The 18,530-nt window shown below is 49.1% G+C and overlaps 2 long non-coding RNA genes across 2 annotated transcripts; one reads left to right on the top strand and one right to left on the bottom strand.

The window, feature by feature from the left end:
* Window positions 1–3,035: 3,035 nt before the first annotated feature.
* On the top strand, window positions 3,036–13,740 carry LOC140625432 (uncharacterized). Its single transcript, XR_012024774.1, has 2 exons — window positions 3,036–3,661; window positions 13,246–13,740. It is a non-coding gene; the product is annotated as an uncharacterized lncRNA (long non-coding RNA).
* Window positions 13,213–17,040, bottom strand: LOC140625433 (uncharacterized). The gene is made up of 2 exons (XR_012024775.1): window positions 15,519–17,040; window positions 13,213–14,565 (listed from the first exon to the last, which is right to left on the bottom strand). It is a non-coding gene; the product is annotated as an uncharacterized lncRNA (long non-coding RNA).
* Window positions 17,041–18,530: the final 1,490 nt, after the last annotated feature.

Genomic DNA, 18,530 nt, shown 5'->3' with positions numbered 1-18,530 from the left:
ACAGTAGCAAAAACCAAATAATCTGAAAAATAGGCAAAGCACATCGGGAAACATTTCATTGAAGAGGATGTATAGATGGCAAATAAGCACATGACAGATGTTCAGCCTTATTAGCCTTACCAGGGAAATGCAAATTAAAACTGCATGGAGATATTACTACACACCTATCAGTGTGGCTAAAATAAAAAAGTTGTGGCAACACCTAAGTCCAGTGAAGATGTGGAGAAGCTGCATCGCTCATACATTGCTGGTGGGAAGGTGAAATGTGACAGCCACTCTGGAGAACAGTTTGGCAGTTTCTTAAAAACCTAAACATGTAAGTACCACATGCAATTGCACTCCCGGACATTTGTCTCAGAGAAATGAAGACTTAGGGTCATATAAAAACTTGTACACAAATATTTATAGAAGCTTTATTTTTTTTTTAATTTTTTTTTTTTTTTTATGATAGTTACAGAGAGAGAGAGAGAGAGGCAGAGACACAGGCAGAGGGAGAAGCAGGCTCCACGCACCGGGATCCCGACGCCAAACCGCTGCGCCACCCAGGGATCCCAGAAGCTTTATTTTTAATAGCCGAGCCAGATGTCCTTCAATGAGCAAATGGCTAAACAAACTGAAATACTAGTCAGCAATGAAAAGAATGAACTTTTGGTACATACAACAACCTATCTATATCTCCAGAGAATGTGTAATGGAAAAAGCCAATCCCCAAAGGTCATACATTGAGTGATTCTATTTATTTAATATTCTTAAAGTGACAAAATCACAGAAATAGAGAAGAGGTTAGTGCTTTTTGGAGTTAAGGAGGGGATCCGGGTAGGAGGAAGTGGGTGGCTGTAAAAGGATAGCCTGAGTGGTCATTACTGTGACGTCAGTGTCCTGTATCTTGGCTGTGCCCATGTCGGTATCCCAGTTGTGATACTGATCTCAGAATAAAAAGCTTAATTGAAAAGTATATTATGTAAACCCGATGAAATACACTATATTGAAAGCAAAGGTATTAAATACTTGAACTTCGTCATTCCCTGGGACACCTGAGCATTCCTGGATGCCTTTGGCTCAGGTCGTGATCCCGGGGTCCTGGGATCGAGTCCCGCATCAGGCTCATCACAGGGAGCTTGCTTCTCCCTCTGCCTGTGTCTCTGTCTCTCTCTCTCTGTGTCTCTCATGAATAAATAAATAAAATCTTAAAAAAAAACAAAAAAGAAATTTGTCACTCCCCAATTATTGTATTACTTTTATTACTACCTGTGCTCTTAACGTTATTTATGCATGTCGTACTTGTGTGTTGGAAGTATCATGTAACAATGCGCTGCTGTGCCTCTCTCCCAGTTCTGCATTCAGTGGCATCACGTTGATAGCTTGGTCAGCCGTAGTGGGAGCATCTACACCACAGAGACGAGGGGACGCTGCAGACTAGCTCTCCCATCCCTTAACAGCAGATTGTTAAACTTCCATCTGGACACCATTGCTTATAAGGTAAAGGATTTCTGAAACATAGGAAGTGGGTTTAGATACTCAGAAGACCCTTCCTCAGTAACACGTGTCCCTCAAAAAATGGATGATGACCTGGATCAGTTACGAGAGGAAGAAGCTGGGCCCCATTTTTTTTTTTAAGACTCTAATTTCTACACCTCACGTGAGGCTCCCACTCACAACTCCAAGATCAAGAGTTGAATGCTCCACCAACTAAGCCAGCCAGGTGCCCCAAAGCTGGGCTCTTCTTAGGCTATTTCCTCTCCACTTCATTGCTGCCCTCGCTTTTTATGAGGCAGTTGTGGATGGTGGATGACACAGGTGCTGGAGGCCAATGGAATCCTGGCTGTTATAATCTTGTTTTTCGAATATTCAGCAGAGAAATGACAGGATAGTAGAATTACAAAAAAAGGGCAACCTGGGTGGCTCAGCAGTTTAGTGCCGCCTTCAGCCCAGGGTGTGATCCTGGAGACCGGGGATTGAGTCCCACATCGGGCTCCCTGCATGGAGCCTGCTTCTCCCTCTGCCTGTGTCTCTGCCTCTCTCTCTCTCTCTCTCTCTCTCTGTTTCTCATGAATAAATAAATAAAATCTTAAAAAAAAAAAAGAATTACAAAAAAAAAAAAAAAAAAAAAAGGACGCTGGTGAGTGCTCAGATATCTTTGCTTTTTCTCCAGGCAATTTTCTCTCTACGGTTTCTCTCTCCACCAAATTCCGATCCTTGCTTTGGCACCCTGGTTTAGGGACCACATAGTCATTGGTTTTGCTCTTCAGCAAATTTTTCCTTTTCTTGCTTCTCCGTTGGGCCATCAGTAGGACGGGAGTGTGTGGGGGGTGATGGGCTTGTGACAGGGACCTGATGAACGATCCTATCCCATGTGGTGGGATGGCTGTGGCCATGGGTCATGCACTTTGGTATAAGAAGCTCTCTTCATCCACTGGGCTGGCACTGATCCACTGGCAGCATCTGCGCTCCTTGCCACACATTGACGGCTTCTCTGAAGGCAGATAATGACCAATACAGAGATGAGAGATAGATGGATGGAGTCTGATTTGGCCGGAGTCCCTGGGAGCTCCTGAGGCCCTGTTCCCTGAAGCTTGTTCTTCCTAGCTAAATTGCATTTTTGGCTGAAGCAAGTTCTAGCTGAGGTTTTTTGGCATGTGCAGCCGAATAAATTCCAGATAAACACACACTCCTTGTCGAGTCTCCCCTGGTCTCCACAGCTCCTCTTCCTTCCTTTGGCTCCTGATCCCACCCCCCACCCCCGGACACATGCTATCCAAAGCTGCTAGCCCCCACCTAACACCCTGGGAAGCCCCTTTCCACCTAGACGTCTGGTTAACTTGCGATCTCCAGAGGTCCCCTGTGTCCCTGGATGCTGCAGCCAGCCACAGAGATGAGTCAGAGACAGGGGAACAGCACGATTCTGCTATTTTAGAGACTGAAAAGAAACATTTAGGCAGGAACACACTTGTTTTTTTTTTTTTTTTTTCCCAGTATAGAAGAAATCTCCAAAAATCAAGCCAAATGTCTTCGAGAAGCATTTTGTGGTGGTAAACTGATTGGGTGCTGAGACACCTCCGTCTTCAGCTCCCATGTTCCCTAATTTATTTTGGCGTCGGAGCGTCTGCAGTGCCACCATCCAGCCACATGTTAAGGTTTTGTCTACGCAAGGGTGTAAACTGCATATGGTTTATTTCAATTAGCTTAATTGTTTTTGGTATTTAATAGCTAATTGTCTTAATTAGCTTCCAAAGCACAACAATGCCGACAACGGTAATGACTACATCTTATCCATATGGTTACAGAAGACGGATGACTCAATTTCCCATCCTCAGGCTGCGGGAGTCCCTGGAGAGGACCCGGCAGATGCGAGAGGAAGAAGATGGAAGTCCTCCAGAGAGCTGACCCGGCCTTGAATGCAAAACCCGAATATTAAGAATAAATGAGGAGGTGATAGACAGGGGAATAACCCGGGAGAGTGAAGGATTTATGTAGGACTGGAGTCATCTATTTTCTTAATGTACATACCATGGAGTGATGCTGGGTGAATAATAACAGCAAATTTCACGGTGCCAGGAGGCTCTATTGGTTCTGGTCTGCAGAGGCAATGTTGGAAGACCAAATTGTAGGACACTGAAAGTGAGAAATGCCCCGAAGAGCAATCTGTCTTAGGAAAAAACAGGTACCAGTCAAAATGTGGGTGACATTTCTTTTTCTGGTGGTTATTTTTTTTTTTAAAGATTTTATTTATTTGAGAGAGAATGAACGAGAGAGCGCACGAGCTGGGGAGGGATAGAGGGGTGGAGAGAGAAGCAGATTTTCCGCTGAGCAGGGGGCGCACTGTGGGGGCTCGATCCCAGGACCCCGGGATCATGACCTGAGCTGAAGGCAGACGCTTAACCGACTGAGCCGCCCAGGCGCCCATGGGTGACATTTCTTTGGCCGATCTGGCTTAGAAGAAGTTCATAGCTAGCGCCTGGCGTATATTCAAGCCTTAATATATGTTTTAATCAGCAGCTGGCAGGAAATCCTTTGGGCTCAATCTTCAGAACATATCTAGGACCTGCCACTCAGCACGTCCTTAACTGCTACAATCCTGCTCTGATCTGCCATCATGTTTGCCCGCACCCCCTTGCCCAGTGTCCCCACTTGTCATCCCCACCCCCAACGACCCTCAACCCCTACAGCTGTTTTCAACACAGCAGCCAGAGGAGTCTTTTAAAACGTAAATCGTGTCCTGTCACTAGTTGGTGTCCCCGAACTCTCTGATGGCTCCCACCCCACTGGGAATGGAAGCAGCGTCCTGGAGAGACCAGTCAGGCACCCGCTCTGGTCTTCCCCTCCCAGCTCTTCTGCAGCTCCTCTCCCCCCGCGTCTCCCCTGCACCCGCACTCAATGTCCCTCACGTGGTCACACACAGTGCCCTTCCCACGAGCCACATGTGACTAGCGACGATGGCACTGGGCAGTGTGAAGATAGCACATTTCCATTGTTGCGGGGGCTTCTGCTGGCCGGTGCGGCCCTAGGGACTTTATATTGGCTGGAAAGCTCTTTCCAAAGACGTCCACATGGCAAAGTGCTTCAACTCTGAGCCTTTGCTCAAATGTCACCTTCTGCGAGAGGCCCACGGTGACCACTTAAAATCTCAACCCACAACCTGGTTCCCCCACCGCTCGTTCCTGCTCCCCTCACTCTGCTTTTTTCTTTTAAAAGATTTTATTTATTTATTCATGAGACACACACAGAGAGAGGCAGAGACACAGGTAGAGGGAGAAGCAGGCTCCCTGTAGGGAGCTCGATGCGGGACTCGAACCCAGGATTTCGGGATCACGCCCTGAGCTGAAGGCAGATGCTCAGCCACTGAGCCACCCAGGCGTCCCTCACTCTGTTTTTTCTATAGCACCTAATGCCTTATTGTCTATTAAAGAATTCAGTTATTTTCATACTCATCGATTCTCGTCAGTCTCCCTCCCTTGAAAGCGATAGGGTCTTTGCCATCGCCATGTCCTCGGCATCTAGAACGTGCCTAGCTCAGCACAGGGTAGATACTCGCTTAGTATTTGTTGAAGGAATTAGTTAATGGATCAACATATTTACAGAGCACCTGTTGGGTTCCAGGCCCTGTGGCAGGCTCTGTGGATACATAGAAGAATAAAAGAGACTTGGTTTGTGCTGTCATACAGTTTCGACTCTAGTGGGAAAGACAAAGAAGCAAATACCTAATACAAACTCTGGAGAGTTCTATGAAAGAGAGAAATCGCAGAAGTAAAACACACCATGTGTATGTGTGTGGATCAGGGTTGGGGAGGCTTTCTGATGCGGACAAGCCAGCTCTGTAAAGGAGAGCAGAGGGGGTGCTCACAGGGAGGGGCTGATGAGCATTCCGGAGGGAGATGCTATGCGGAGGCCCTGATGCATGGAAGGACGCGTCCCTAGTGCTTGGGACGTGACTCAGTTATCAGTCATCACAGCTCGGGGATCGGGGGCAGCCTCCCCTGGCAGTGCCACTCAGCGTGTGGCCTTGACCCAGCCACATCCGAATCATCTGGGATCCTGTTAGAAATGCACACTCCGGGGCCAACCCCAGACTTGGGAATGTGTGTTGTGATGTGCCCGCCAGGGCATCCCCATACTCCCCGTTCTAGAACCCTGCTCCCTCTGGAGCATCCAGGCCCTGAATGAACGGATGAGTGAATGAGGAGACTTGTGTGGTGCTTGTGTGGACCGTGCCTCTTCCTTTTTATGTTCTTGTTCTTTGACAAAAGCTCAGATAATGTGTAGCTCACAGTACAAAGTGATGCTTGCTTTATTTGTCGAGCCAGATTGGCCACCATTAGGTGGGACGATGAAAGAGAAGGGAAGACCCAGGTGTTCCAGGAATTCAGGGATGTGGGTTTACAGGGGAAGGTGGAGGGCATTCCTGGTGGGAAAGGCGAGGGCTGGAGGCTGAGGGGAGCATGGCTTGGTCCTGGGAGAGAACAGGAGGCCGTGGGCTGGAACGGGGGTGCGTACGTGAGGGGAGGCAGTGCTGGAGAACGGACAGGTCCTACCGTCGCTGTAGAAATTGCGCAGTGGGCACGGGGAGCTGGTCTCCCAGCGATTTTAGGAAGGTCGTGTTGCATTTGGGGGTGACTGGAGTGCCCGTGTACGGTGGTCTAGGCGTTACGTATGCAACACCTTAGCTATGCCTTTAGGGTTTAAAAGAGCAGGATGGTACCATCGCCATCTAGCATTTTCTAGAGGGCACACACTGTCCTAAGTGTTTTACATGCATATAGTCATTCAATCCTCACAATCCAATGACGTGGCTACCCTCTTATTGGACCCCTGAGGGACTGGGGCACAGGAAGGCCGAGGAACTTGCCTCCCTCACCCAGCCACTGAGTGGTGGAGTCTGTTTGGAGCCCAGGCAGTCTGGTTCCACTCCGTTCTGCTGCCTCTACTACACTCTGAGCACAAAGGATCTTGGGAAATAGTTCACTGCCTTCTGCCCTCCAGTCCGTCTGGAGGCCCCTTTTGTGTGGCGGTGGTCTGGGCTTCAGAATGTTCCTCTTTTCTGGATCCTTCCTCCTTCCCTCTGACCCTGTCCTCCAACCCTCTGGTTTTGGGTCAGTGTGTCGGCCGGTTTGCACGGGAGGATGGGATGGATGGTGCAAGCAGAAGGAGGGGGCTGTGGACCTCGCCCTAGGTCTGCAGAGGGGGGAATAGGATTTTATGGGGTGCGAAAGTTATACTCTCTTGGGAGGCTTCTTTAAGAAAAAGAACCCAACAATGCCTTGCTTTTGCAAATTTTATGAAACCATCGAGCTTTTGAGTTCTGACAGGTCCCCTCCCCACACCAGGGCTTGGAAGGGGCCTCATTAGCTTCTCAGAAAAACTGCCTCTGAGTCTGGGCCTGTTTTCTTTGGCCATTCAGAGTCGAAGGCCAACCAGACAAACATCTTCCTCTTGCTGATACCCATCTCCTCTTAGAGTAAAAGCCAAGTGTATTGTACTTCTAGAATCTTTTTTCCATCTCTGCAAAGCCTTGGTGACCCTTTTATCCTTCTAGCTTGGGAGAGAGCAAGAAAAACTCAATCTTGCCTCATTTAGGAGAAGGGTGGTGTATTAAAGGCTAAGGCGGTAGGTAGGGGACTCTACTGCTGTCAGCTGGGACACGTAGGCTGCTCGCCCCCCAAAAACGATCTGGCTTTCTCTTGGCTGGGGTCCCAGGGACAGGCTGCCACTGGCTGCAGTAAATGACCTGCAGCCCTTCCCCTTCCCTGGCTTCCTGCTTATTTCAGCCTGTTTCTCCACACCTTTTGCAAACACGGTCTGGTCAGGGTGTGGCCTGGCTGTCACCTCAGCAGGGACCTGGCCTTTTCTCTAAGTGATGCAGCAGGTAGCCAAGCTCCTGCACACCAAGTCTCTTCCCGGCGCCCGTTTGGGCTGACGGCTATGCCGGAAACTGCTTCTGGCCAGTCCTTAAAACAGGGACGTGATCAAGGTGGCTTTGGAGGCATAAGCGTTTGGGGAGGGTTCTGGCCAGAGAGGCAGAGGGCAGCTGGGGGGGGGGGGGACCAGAGAGGCGAGCACTGAAGCAGGGAGTCCTGTGGGGATGGAGGTCCAGCTCATGCATTTCCCACCGTCACAACCCATTCATTCTAAGGAACCCATGGCCGCTCCGGCCTGGACATGTGCTCCCAGAGTGTGTGCTACTGACGTCACCGTGGGCTCCTCCGGGGACTGACTCAGGGACCCCATCCGAAGCGCTCCCCTGATATTCAAATATTCCCTCTTTTCATCTTCTCCCCTCTCCTCCCCTCCCATCTCTGAGGACCTGGACTGTAAACGGCAGCGCTGAGTTGCACGTTCTAGCCAACCCTGCAGTCCTGGGATTTACAATCAGAACCTCTTGGAATTGAACTATTAACTAATCCAAACACTAGTATATTAAGCCACCAACCCTGGCCTCCGGCAATTACCAAGATACCCCGTCCTCGTCAGTCATTCTGAAATGCTTGGAATTGCTGTTGCCCCTTTAATCAGGTCTCAAGCTTGGGGAGGCTGAGAGTCCCCCTTTTTCTGCCTCCCTCCTGCTTTCCCTGAAAGAATTGAGAGGGAAGTCTTGTCTTTTCTCCCCGCCCCCCATCCCTCCAGGAATCGTGTGCTAAGGTGCAAAGCCTGAAGACGGAAAAGCTAAAATTAAATGCAAAATGTTCAAATGTCTTGGAACGTGCCCATTCCTTCTGAGGAGGATTCTGTGCCCTGAACAGGGGACGAACAACAGGCGGAGCTCACCCGGAGGCTGGAATGACCTGCAGGTCGTAAAAGAAACACTTGTTGAAGGCAAGTTGATTGCCTGAGGCAGATTGACCTTGAGGGCAGGATTTGTTTTTCTCAAGGTCACCGTGCAGTGAATGCATCCTGACTCTTAATGCGGTGTGTTTGGGGGGGCAGGGGGCTGGCATGCCTGGCTTCTGATTCCCGCTTCTCTTGATGGGTGGTTGCTAAGGGGAGGGGATTTTAGCAGATGAGTGCCCAGCATTAAGTCAGGTCGGGAGACCAGGGTTCTGTTGAGAGTCCCCCTGGCTGGGCTGGAGTCCTGGCCCCACCACTTGTTCCATAAGTGACCTTGGGCAAGCTACGTAATCTCTCGGAGCAGGTTTGCACACTTCTGGAGGGCAAAGAATTGATGCCTGCCCTTTGGGGTGGTTGTGAGGCCATCCCTGGCACACAGTGCTGCATAAATGGTTATTGTTTTGATGACAAGTTCGTTTCCAACAATTATGGTTAAAGAGAGGGTCTCGGTTTGGTGCTGACCCCCCTCGGACAACCTCTCTGTGCTTGCTAATCTCTGTTTAAGAGCATTTCAGGGTTGGCCAGGATGCAATCGTCCCATCTTCCATTATGTTCACTTTCATGGTCACCTCATATTTACATGGCAAGGGAAACTGGCTTTTTCTTTTTAACAGTGACATCAAAAAAAATTTTTTTTTAAAGATTTATTTATTCGTGATAGACAGAGAGAGAGAGAGAGAAAGAGAGAGAGAGAGGCAGAGACACAAGAGGAGGGAGAAGCAGGCTCCATGCCGGGAGCTCGATGCGGGACTCGATCCCGGGACTCCAGGATCGCGCCCTAGGCCAAAGGCAGGCGCCAAACCACTGAACCACCCAGGGATCCCCGACATCAAAAATTTTTAAGAAGACTTTACTGATTTATTTTGGAGAGAGAGTGTAGGGGGAGGACAGAGGGAGAGAGAATCTCAAGCAGACTCCATGCTGAGCTCCGAGTTGGATGCGGGGCTCGAACCCACGACCCTGAGGTCAGGACCTGGGCTGAAACCAAGAGTCAGATGTTTAACCGACTGTGCCACACAGGTGCTCCAAAAGCAACATAAAAATTTTTTAAAGGTAACTTTATTTAAACAAAATGTGAGTTGATTTTATAAATAGAAACAGAAAATGTTAAGAAAATGGCAGATATAAGTGGAAAATGAACAGGGCAAAATTATGAAGGTGGGGCATGATTGACAGAGTAGTAGGCCAGGCAATCTTGGTCTAAAATAACTGTCCAGCACAAAAGTCGTGAGACCGAGGACACTCTGGGCTGTTTTGTTTAGGTGAAGGTGCTTCAGCTGGAAACTTTCTCTGGCTTCCTCTTGGCTTCTTTTTGCTTTTCCATTTGTGAGTGGCCATGAAGATGAGTCACCGGGTCAGTGGGGACACTGCCCCATCCCGTGCCTGCACCCTCTCCATGACCCTGTCCCTCTGCCCGCTGGGATGGAGGCTTCCAGGGAAGACCACCAGTGCAGGCCACCAGGGGAAGGGGGCCAGGTCACAGGACACTGGACTGTGGAATTGCAGATTTGGGGCCCATCTAAGGGGAATCTGGATGACAGAAGCCATACATGAGTGGATCATAGGGGTGGTTGAGATAAAGGCCTTTTATGAAACACACACAACTGTGAGCATTTCTGTCTCTAGGACTGGATACCCTGGATCTCCAGAACCCCCACCTGGAGGCTGCCCTGGGGATCCATCCTAGGGCGGTTTGTGCCAGCTCTGGACTAGCTCTGTGCAAGGAGAGGTAGGCTACTTCTCTCTACTAGAACATCCTCCTATTACCATGGATGAAATTATCCTTGGCGACTTTCCTCCAAAACCCCTATTTGGAACCATGATGCTCCTGTTCTGTAGGCCCCAAGGTTTGAAACCTTGGGGGCTGTAATTTCATTTCCCTTCTCTTTCATTTCTCCACCCAACCAATCATCAGCTCCTCAAATGTTTTCTGTGCAATTACTACAAGCTCAATGTCTTTATGTTCACTGCCATCTTCTTCAGCCAATTCTTCATTCAGCAAACACCAAGTGCTTAATGTGTGGTGGCACGTGATCTGTGTCATCTAACGCCTGAATCCCGGATTGCAGCGTCGTGCACATGACTGGTGCTCAGGAGTTATTATTTATTGAACTGATGGAAAGCTGTCTCGACCTTTTCTCCCCTGCTGGAGAAGCTCTTGTGGCTTGGTGGGGAGAGAAAAGCTCTCATGAGACAGACCCTGGGTCAGTTCGAATCCCTAGGACTTCCCTGAGACTGACGTCCTCCTGAGGGGTCAGGTCTGGGGATCCACCTCCGCCCTTTTTTATCCTCTTAGAAAATCCTAACCTGGGGGTATGAAAGGACAGCCAGACAGCCATGAGATTTGACTCACTGGGTTAAATGGTCAAATAAATGAAGGTATGAATCTGCAGGCAGCTGAGGGGTGGAGCTGCAGGTGGATGTCACCAAAGATGCTCTACCTTAGGGCCTTGATCTTTACATTAACCCACCCCCTGCTTTCACTCGCTAATCCATTTTTGGAGAATACATTTCCATTGCAGGTGGGGGGAACCTAAGCATTTTTATTACTAAAAGTAACTGACAAACCATACAGAAATATTTATATACTCAAACTCAATCCTTGTGTGGAGAAACATCTTGTTGTTGAGAGCAGGATGCTTTATTCTAGATAGATTTGTCTCTTGCTCATTGAATAAATAATCAGACTGTAAGGCAGGGGATACACATTGAGTGAAGAGAAAGACAGCCCTTACCTTCCCATTACACGTTGTTTCAATAGAATTTCCTTGTGGCAAATATTTTTTATTCCAGAATAACATGCCACTATGTTTACAAAAAGACTTCTTATTCCGCAGCACAATGGTTGCGTTATTTTGATTACATTCTTTGCCCCTGGTAATCGTCTCATTTCCCTTTTGTAAAAGGAATTCAGACGCTTAACACAATTGTAACTCGACACCAATTCTGGTTGTCATGAAAAATTTTACTGATAAAATTCAGTGAGTTGTGAATAGCTTCTTTGCCTACATTTGGTTTCCTCAAATCATCTGTGATTCGCAGGTAGCACAGATGTTCCCAGCTGCTGGAAAATGAAGCTTGAAGTTCAGCCTGATAAGGAGAAAAATGCCTAATTCAAATTCCAAGAATTATTTGACCTAAATCAATTTCAACTTGAGAAAATGGGGTCAACTCTCTGCACCCCCAGAAGAGCCACATTGGTGATTAAAAAGTAAATCTCGAAGAATTAAATTATGTTGCTGTTCAAGCTTTCATACGCACACTTAGGAAAAAAAAAAAAAAAAAAAACAAACCCAGAGCATCAAAGGCTGTCGGAATAACTCAATTTAGTGATGGTGGCAAAGCATCGCTGCAAAAGGACTTTCCAGGCAGTGAGCTTTGCTCGGGGGAACTGTTACACACTTCAATTGCTATCCGAGAAAAAAGGGAAAAGTCTTTCAAATGAATAATTTTATGACTTTGAACCACACACATACAGCTTGAATATCAAATTATTTTAAATGAGAACTTCAAAAAGATCCACTTGTTAAATGAGTAAAAAGCCCTAAACAGCTGCCTACCAGAACAAAGAGATTTGGGTTAAAATGCCAAATAGAGACAGGGCCAGGCAGGACCCTATTCCGGGATTCCCAAGATGAGTATAGTAGTTTACCCTCTGATGGAAGGGGGCCGTTGACCTCAGGATTTTGTAGATAAGCGCATCCAGCCTTCCTTGGTTTACAGATGAAAACACTGAGGCCAGAACACAGGTGTCCAGCCAGACCCGGTCCCCACCCTAGTCGGTGTCTAGTCCAGATGTGTCCCACGTAAGCACTGAGTGGCACGGAGGACAGTCAGTGACGGATACATGGCTCTGGTCTTGTGGGATTGGCGAAAGACCCTGATTTCTGGGTCAATTTACCTGGAGGATATTTGCTTTTTCAAGGACCGTTTCGCTGCCCCAGCCCTTAGCTTGCAGAGAGTTTTCAGGTGCATAAATCTCGGGTCGGGTGATTCCTTGCACCCTCCACCCCATCTTTTGTATCAAACAAGGAGACCCAAGAAGTTGTCTCTAACTGGGATGAAGGTGCTCTGTGAGCTGCGAAGATGTGTTAGAAGGCATATTAATCATGTCTTTTGGGGCAGCTCAGTCGGTTAAGTGTCTGCCTTCGGCTCAGGTCACGATCCCGGGGTCCTGGGTGGAGCCCCAAGCTGGCTCCCTGCTCAGCGGGGAGCCTGCTTCTCCCTCTCCTCTCTGCTGCTCCCCCTGCTTGTGCTCTCTCTCACTCTCTGTCAAATAAATAAATAAAATCTTTTAAAAAAATCATGTCTTTTTATTTTTTGATATTTTGGGCTTGCTGACCCTGGAGACACGGCCCCTGCCTGGGTCCGGGATTCCCAGAGATGGTGAACAGCTCACCTGCAAACTCCACCATCCAGAGCTCGTACCCCCCCCCCACCCAACCCCTTTCTCAGCCGCTTAGCCCTCGGCCACCACTGTTCTCCTGTCCTCGTTGCCCAGGGCCAGGTGCTGTCTTAGAGACCTATGAAACTGTCCACACTAACCTGCTCACCCCACCTCCCCTGTGTATTTGCGCACAAACCCCAAGAAAGGCTCCTGTGTCTGTTTTCTCCTGATGCCGGGCCCCAGGGCTTCCCTGTGTGACCCTTTGTGGCGAGGCATGCCCCCCTCTCTTGGGATCTGTAAGCGTAACAAACTCTTAAAAATTAATAATTTTGGGGGGATGCCCGGGTGGCTAAGTGGTGGAGCATCTGCCTTCGGCCCAAGGCGTGATCCCAGGTCCTGGGATCCAGTCCCCCATCGGGCTCCCTGCATGGAGCCTGCTTCTTCCTCTGCCTGTGTCTGCCTCTGTGTCCTTCATGAATAAATACATAAAATCTTAATTTAAAAAATTATTAATTTTTTAAAAAATTTTATTTCTTTAGAACAGCTTGAAGTCCACGGCAAGACGGAGGGGAAGGTACACACATCGCAATCACCCAAAGTCCTGGTCGCCGTCGTGTTCACTCGTGGTAATGGCGGTTCTGTGCTTTGGGACGAATGTGTAACGACACGGACCCAGGATGACGGTATAGGGTATTTTCACTGCCCTAAAACGCCTCTGCACTCCATCTATTCATCCATCCCAGCCCCTGGCAACTGCTGAGCTTTTCATGGTCTCTGTAGTCGTGCCTTTTCCAGAACATCACGTGATTTCAATTGGGCAGCAGGGAGCCCTCTCGCGTTGGTTTCTCTCACTTAGGGACCCGCGTGTAGGTTTCCTCCATGTGTTTTTGTGGCTTGATGGCTTGTTTTTTTTTAGTGCCGAGTAATATTCCACTGTCCAGCTGGATCACAGGTTTTTCTCCATTCGCCTGCTGAACAAATCTCGGTTGCTTTCAAGTTTTGGAAGTTATGAATAAAGCTGCTATAAAAATCGGTGTGAAGGGGTTTTGTGTGGCTGTTCCGTTTTCCACTCCTTCCGGAAGAAAAAGGGGCACGATTGCTGGGTCGCGCGGTGGGAAGATGTTCAGTTTTGTGAGAAATCTCCACACCGTCTTCCGAAGCGGCCGGTCCATTTTGCTTCTCAGCAGCAAGGAGAGAAGGTTCCCGTCGCTCTGGCCTCGCCAGCACGCGGTGCTCTCACTGGTCTGGATTTGGGCCCTTCTGACAGGCGGGGGGTGGTGTCGCATTGTAGTTTTAATGCGCATTTCTCTGATGGCTTACTTGCCATCCGCGTGCTTCCCTTAGCGCGCTGTCAAGGTTTTTGGCCCATTTTAAAAGCAGGTGGCTTCTCTTTTTACTGTTGAGTTTTAAGAGCTCTTTGCACGTTTTGGGTAACAGTCCAATGTGCCCTTTGCAAGGGACTTCCCCCCAGTCTGTGGCTTGTCTTCTCGCTCTTTTGATATTGTCTTTCCCAGAGCAGAAGTCTTTAATTTTAATGTAGTCCAGCTTATCAATTATTTCGTTTGCAGATCATGCCTTTTGCTGTTGGATCTAAAAAGTTACAGCCATACTCAAGGTCGTCTAGGTTTTCTCCCGTCTTTTCTTTCGGGAGTTTTAGAGTTCTGCGTCTTACATGCAGGTCTGTGATGCAGGTCGAGTTAATTTTTGTGAAGTGCACAACGTCTGTGTCCACATTTGTTCCTTTGCACGTGGACGTCCAATTATTCCCGCCCCGTTTTTCGAAAAGACACAAACTCTCTTTTCCATGGCAGCTGTTCTCCTGATCTGTTGGCCTCCCCATGTCTGAATAACGATGAAAACTGTATTTTGAGAGACAGGGTCTGATTTTCACTTAGCTAGGATGGGGTGCTGCTTCTGCTCACCACCTTTGCTGGCAGACTCGGTCCCCCGGGTTGCCCCTGAATCTTGGAGGACAGGAGTGTGACGTGTCCCCAGGGAAGGAGGGGTGACAGGGAGATGCGTGGTGGGCACGCAGGTCAGCTCCTCCCCGACGTGCCCTGAGCCGCGGGACCCCCAGGAAGGCACCTGCGTCCACACCCACTCTGGCCCACGGAGAGTTCCAGGCTGTACCTTGTCACCCGTCTCCCACCTTCTCTTTCATCTGGGCTCTCTGGTTTCTAGTCCCTGGCACCATTTGTGTGCTCTCCAATCTGCTTTATCATCTGCCCAGCTTTTAAAAATTTATGCAAGGCCCTCATTAGAATTTTAAAGTTTATCTTCATTACAGGTTCTGCTCATTCCTTATTAGGTTTAGTCTTAGAGTTGGTTTGTTTTGTTCTGACTTTTTGACTTTTTTGGGTTGCTGCCTTTTAAATGGGATTGTTTTCTTTCATTACATTTTCAAATTAGTTGTGTGTATGTAGCAGGCTATTGATTTTCAAATGTACATTTTTATAGCTAGTCGCCTTATTGAATTCTCCTATCGATTTTAACAGTTCTCTCTCTCTCTCTCTCTCTTTTTCCACTTGATTCTCTTTGGTTTCCAGGTATCGAGTTGACACCAGCCAAAAATAATAACAATTTTTTCTCACATGTTTATTACTTTATTCTTTCACAGCAACATGAGGGTGGGCATTCTTCTCCTGTTTGCCCTGTTTTTTGGTTTGATTTCTCAGGAGGATTCTGCTTCCCAGATTCCATTTAGGACCCTGGATACTGAACCTGAGCTCTGCCCTAGCACTCTGGGCTCTCATTGCTTTGGGGAGAGTCGGGGTGTTTGGGGATCAGGAGGGTCTCAGGGCTTGGAACTCACAAGGCTGACAGACCATGTAACCTTCTGCACACCTGCAGCGCATAGCCCCATCCACATCTCCGCTTCTTCTTGGAACCTCCCTCCACCTTGACTGCTGTTCTCTGGGGGCTCAGCAAGTAATTTTACCGGAAAGGAATGACAAAAAAAAAATCAACAAACAAAAAAACAAAAAAACAAAACAAAACAAAAAAACCCCAAAAAACCACAACCAGGCATAATAAACTATTTCAGTGGACTGATTGTGTAATTAGGCAAACACAGTATGCATGTATTTCTGAGGATGTTTTGCTCCCCTTCCTTTTTTTTTTTCCCATTTCTTCTTACCCCTTGAGCACTATTCAGTTGCCAGTGACAGAAATCAAAATAAAACAGCTTAAATGACCAAAGAATTTCTTGATTCCTAGAACCAAGCTGCAGGAGGGCTCCGGAGGGCTGGGTTGCTCCTTCCTGTCTCCTCTGAGGGCTGAGTTACCACCAAAGCAGGTACCCAGGTGGAGGCAGCTCTGGAGATGTCTTTACCAACCTCCTGAGCTGTGGGTAAGTGTCAGGACTATTTTAAGCGAGAGGCTTACGTTCTCAGGTAACCCCCTGCCCTCCCTGCGAAGTGGGTGTGCTTAGAGGCCCGGCGCCCGCCTCCGTGGAGAGCTGGCCCAAGCTCACAGCCAGGAGCGAGGCGCCACGGGGATCCCGGGTTAGTCCCCTGAAGTCCTTGGGCCCCCGAGGCCCCGAGGCTCCCCAGCTTCCCCGGCTCAAGAGCAGAGAAAAGTGAGCTCCTCCCGGCAGGTGCAGCTGGAAACGGTGCCGAGCACGGGCTCTGATTGGCCTGGCCTCGGTCACCTGCCTCTCCCTGGACTGATCACTAACGTCAGAGGGCCCGGTTATGGGGCTTAGCCGCCCTGGTCACCCGCCCAGCCCTGGGCTACCGAGAACCTGATGTGGGAGGGAGGCGGGGGTGGCGAAGTGACAGGTGACCCCTACGACTCTCAAGCCCAAATCCTCGCTCCAGGCAGGCCAGATGTCTCAGTCCCGGCCCACGCCTGCCTCCTCCCCTCTGCGTGCCATCTCTCACTCGGACATGTCCTTTCCTCCTGAGGTTTGGGTAGTAGCTCCCCCTCCCCCCCTTGGAAGATTTAACTTATTTGTTTGAGAGAGAGAGGGTGGGGGGAGAGAGAGAGAGAGCGCACAAGCAGGATGGAGGGGAGGATGGAGGAGAAGCGACTCCTGGCTGAGCGGGGAGCCGGCTGCGGGGGTTGGGGAGGCGCATCCCAGGCCCCCAGGATCATGACCAGAGCAAATACAGATGCATAATTACCTGAGCCACCCGGGCGCCCCATCAGACCCCTTCTCTGTGTGGTACCTCTCTTTGGAGAGCATCAAGCTCCCTCCCTTTCTGCTGATTTTGCGCAGTAGCTCCATAGAGCGGCTCCAATCATTTGACTAATGAGAAGGCGGGTGCATTTTCTTGGGAAGGAAAAGCTTCGTCCACTCACCCTTCCATGGTCTTGTTTGCCCCTTCGAACTTTCCAGCTGATTTAACTTTGCTGGGAAGCAAAACAGTTCAAGGTGCCTGTGCCAGGATATTAGCATATACCGCCCCGGGCAAAGACACCGCTGGAGCCCTCCATCTGTTTTGCCAAGTTCTGTTACATAAGTGACAGCTGATGGTATCTTTTAAGAACCTGTAGTGTTTGTGAATGATGTGTCTTAATAGAAGAACAATGAGATGCACCAGCATGCAGAACTCCCTTTGCGGGAGCAGGTTTTTCGCCAGAGGGTGATTTGGAGGTTTAAGGATGTGTAGGAGGAATGGCAATCAAGGTGGGGTGGGGGGTTGCGGGGATGGGAGGATTCTTTTCTTTTGCCAAGTGTTGCTGGTGGCTGAAATCCTCCGGTGTGGCCCCCCCCCCCCATCTTGGGACAGGGTGGACTCACTCTGGAGAGTCAACCCTAGGGGTTTTGCTGGAGCCACCCACTATCCCCTCCTCTACCACCCAGGTGAGAGACCACCCGGTGTCTGGCCCACCTGTGGCTCTAGGTAATCTCTCTGAGCTCAAGAGCAGTAATGTTAGCTTGGTCAGTGTGATGCTTGTAAAATGTGACTCCAAAATTCTTTGGCTTTCTATCAAGGGGTGGAGTCCATGTCCCTTCCTGTTGATTCTGGGCAAGTTTTTTTTTTTAAGATTTTATTTATTTATTCATGAGAGACATGCAGAGAGAGGCAGAGATACCGGGAGAGGGAGAACCAGGCTCCCTGCGGGAAGCCCCATGTAGGACTGGATCCCGGGACCCCTGAGCCAAAGGCAGACGCTCAACCACTGAGCCACCAGGTGCCTCTCTTCTGGGCTGGATTTGGCAACCTTGACTGATAGAGTACGGTAGAAGGGCTAGAAAAGGCCATGTGGCTTCTACTTGGTTCTCTCTGCAATGCTCACCTTCCAGAGATTTCCCCTGGAGAAGCCACCACATTGTGAGAAACTCAACCCCCATGGAGAGGCCACATATAGGTGCTATGGGCTGACCTTCAGCCATCCTGGCCCAGGTGCCAGACACGTGTGCAGAAGCCAAGCTGGAAGCCCCAGGCATCATGAAGAAGTTGAGAGCCACCCCCACTGTGCTTGAATTCCGGACCCACAGAATCCGTGAGCAAAAGAAAATGGTGGTTGCCATTGGGTGGTGCCATGCAGTCTTGGGTGCTTATTACAAAACAAAGATAACTGGGACAGTCCGAGACTCTTCATATCAACTACAGCCAGGGCACCAGAGCCCTCCTCAGCTCCTTGGTGGCAGAGAATTAGTCATTGTATCATGTTCTGTGCAGAGCAGAGTTCTTTGCAAAAGCTAGGATCCCAGGCCGTCTGGCATCATTTCATAAGCCGTCCAGTAGGTACCCAAAGGATACCATCTTGCCCAGGAGTATTTTCCCAGCTTGGAGACTGCTTTGGTTCCCATGACATTTGGGCACTCTGCCCTACTCTTTCAGCCTTGATGGAAAATTCCAGGGGACCTTTTCCT

This window comes from Canis lupus, chromosome 36 (genome assembly GCF_048164855.1).
Source record: "Canis lupus baileyi chromosome 36, mCanLup2.hap1, whole genome shotgun sequence".
Taxonomy (NCBI): Eukaryota; Metazoa; Chordata; class Mammalia; order Carnivora; family Canidae; genus Canis; species Canis lupus.
The sequence above is the reverse complement of the archived record's forward strand: the minus strand, read 5'-3'. Positions and strand labels throughout refer to the sequence as shown.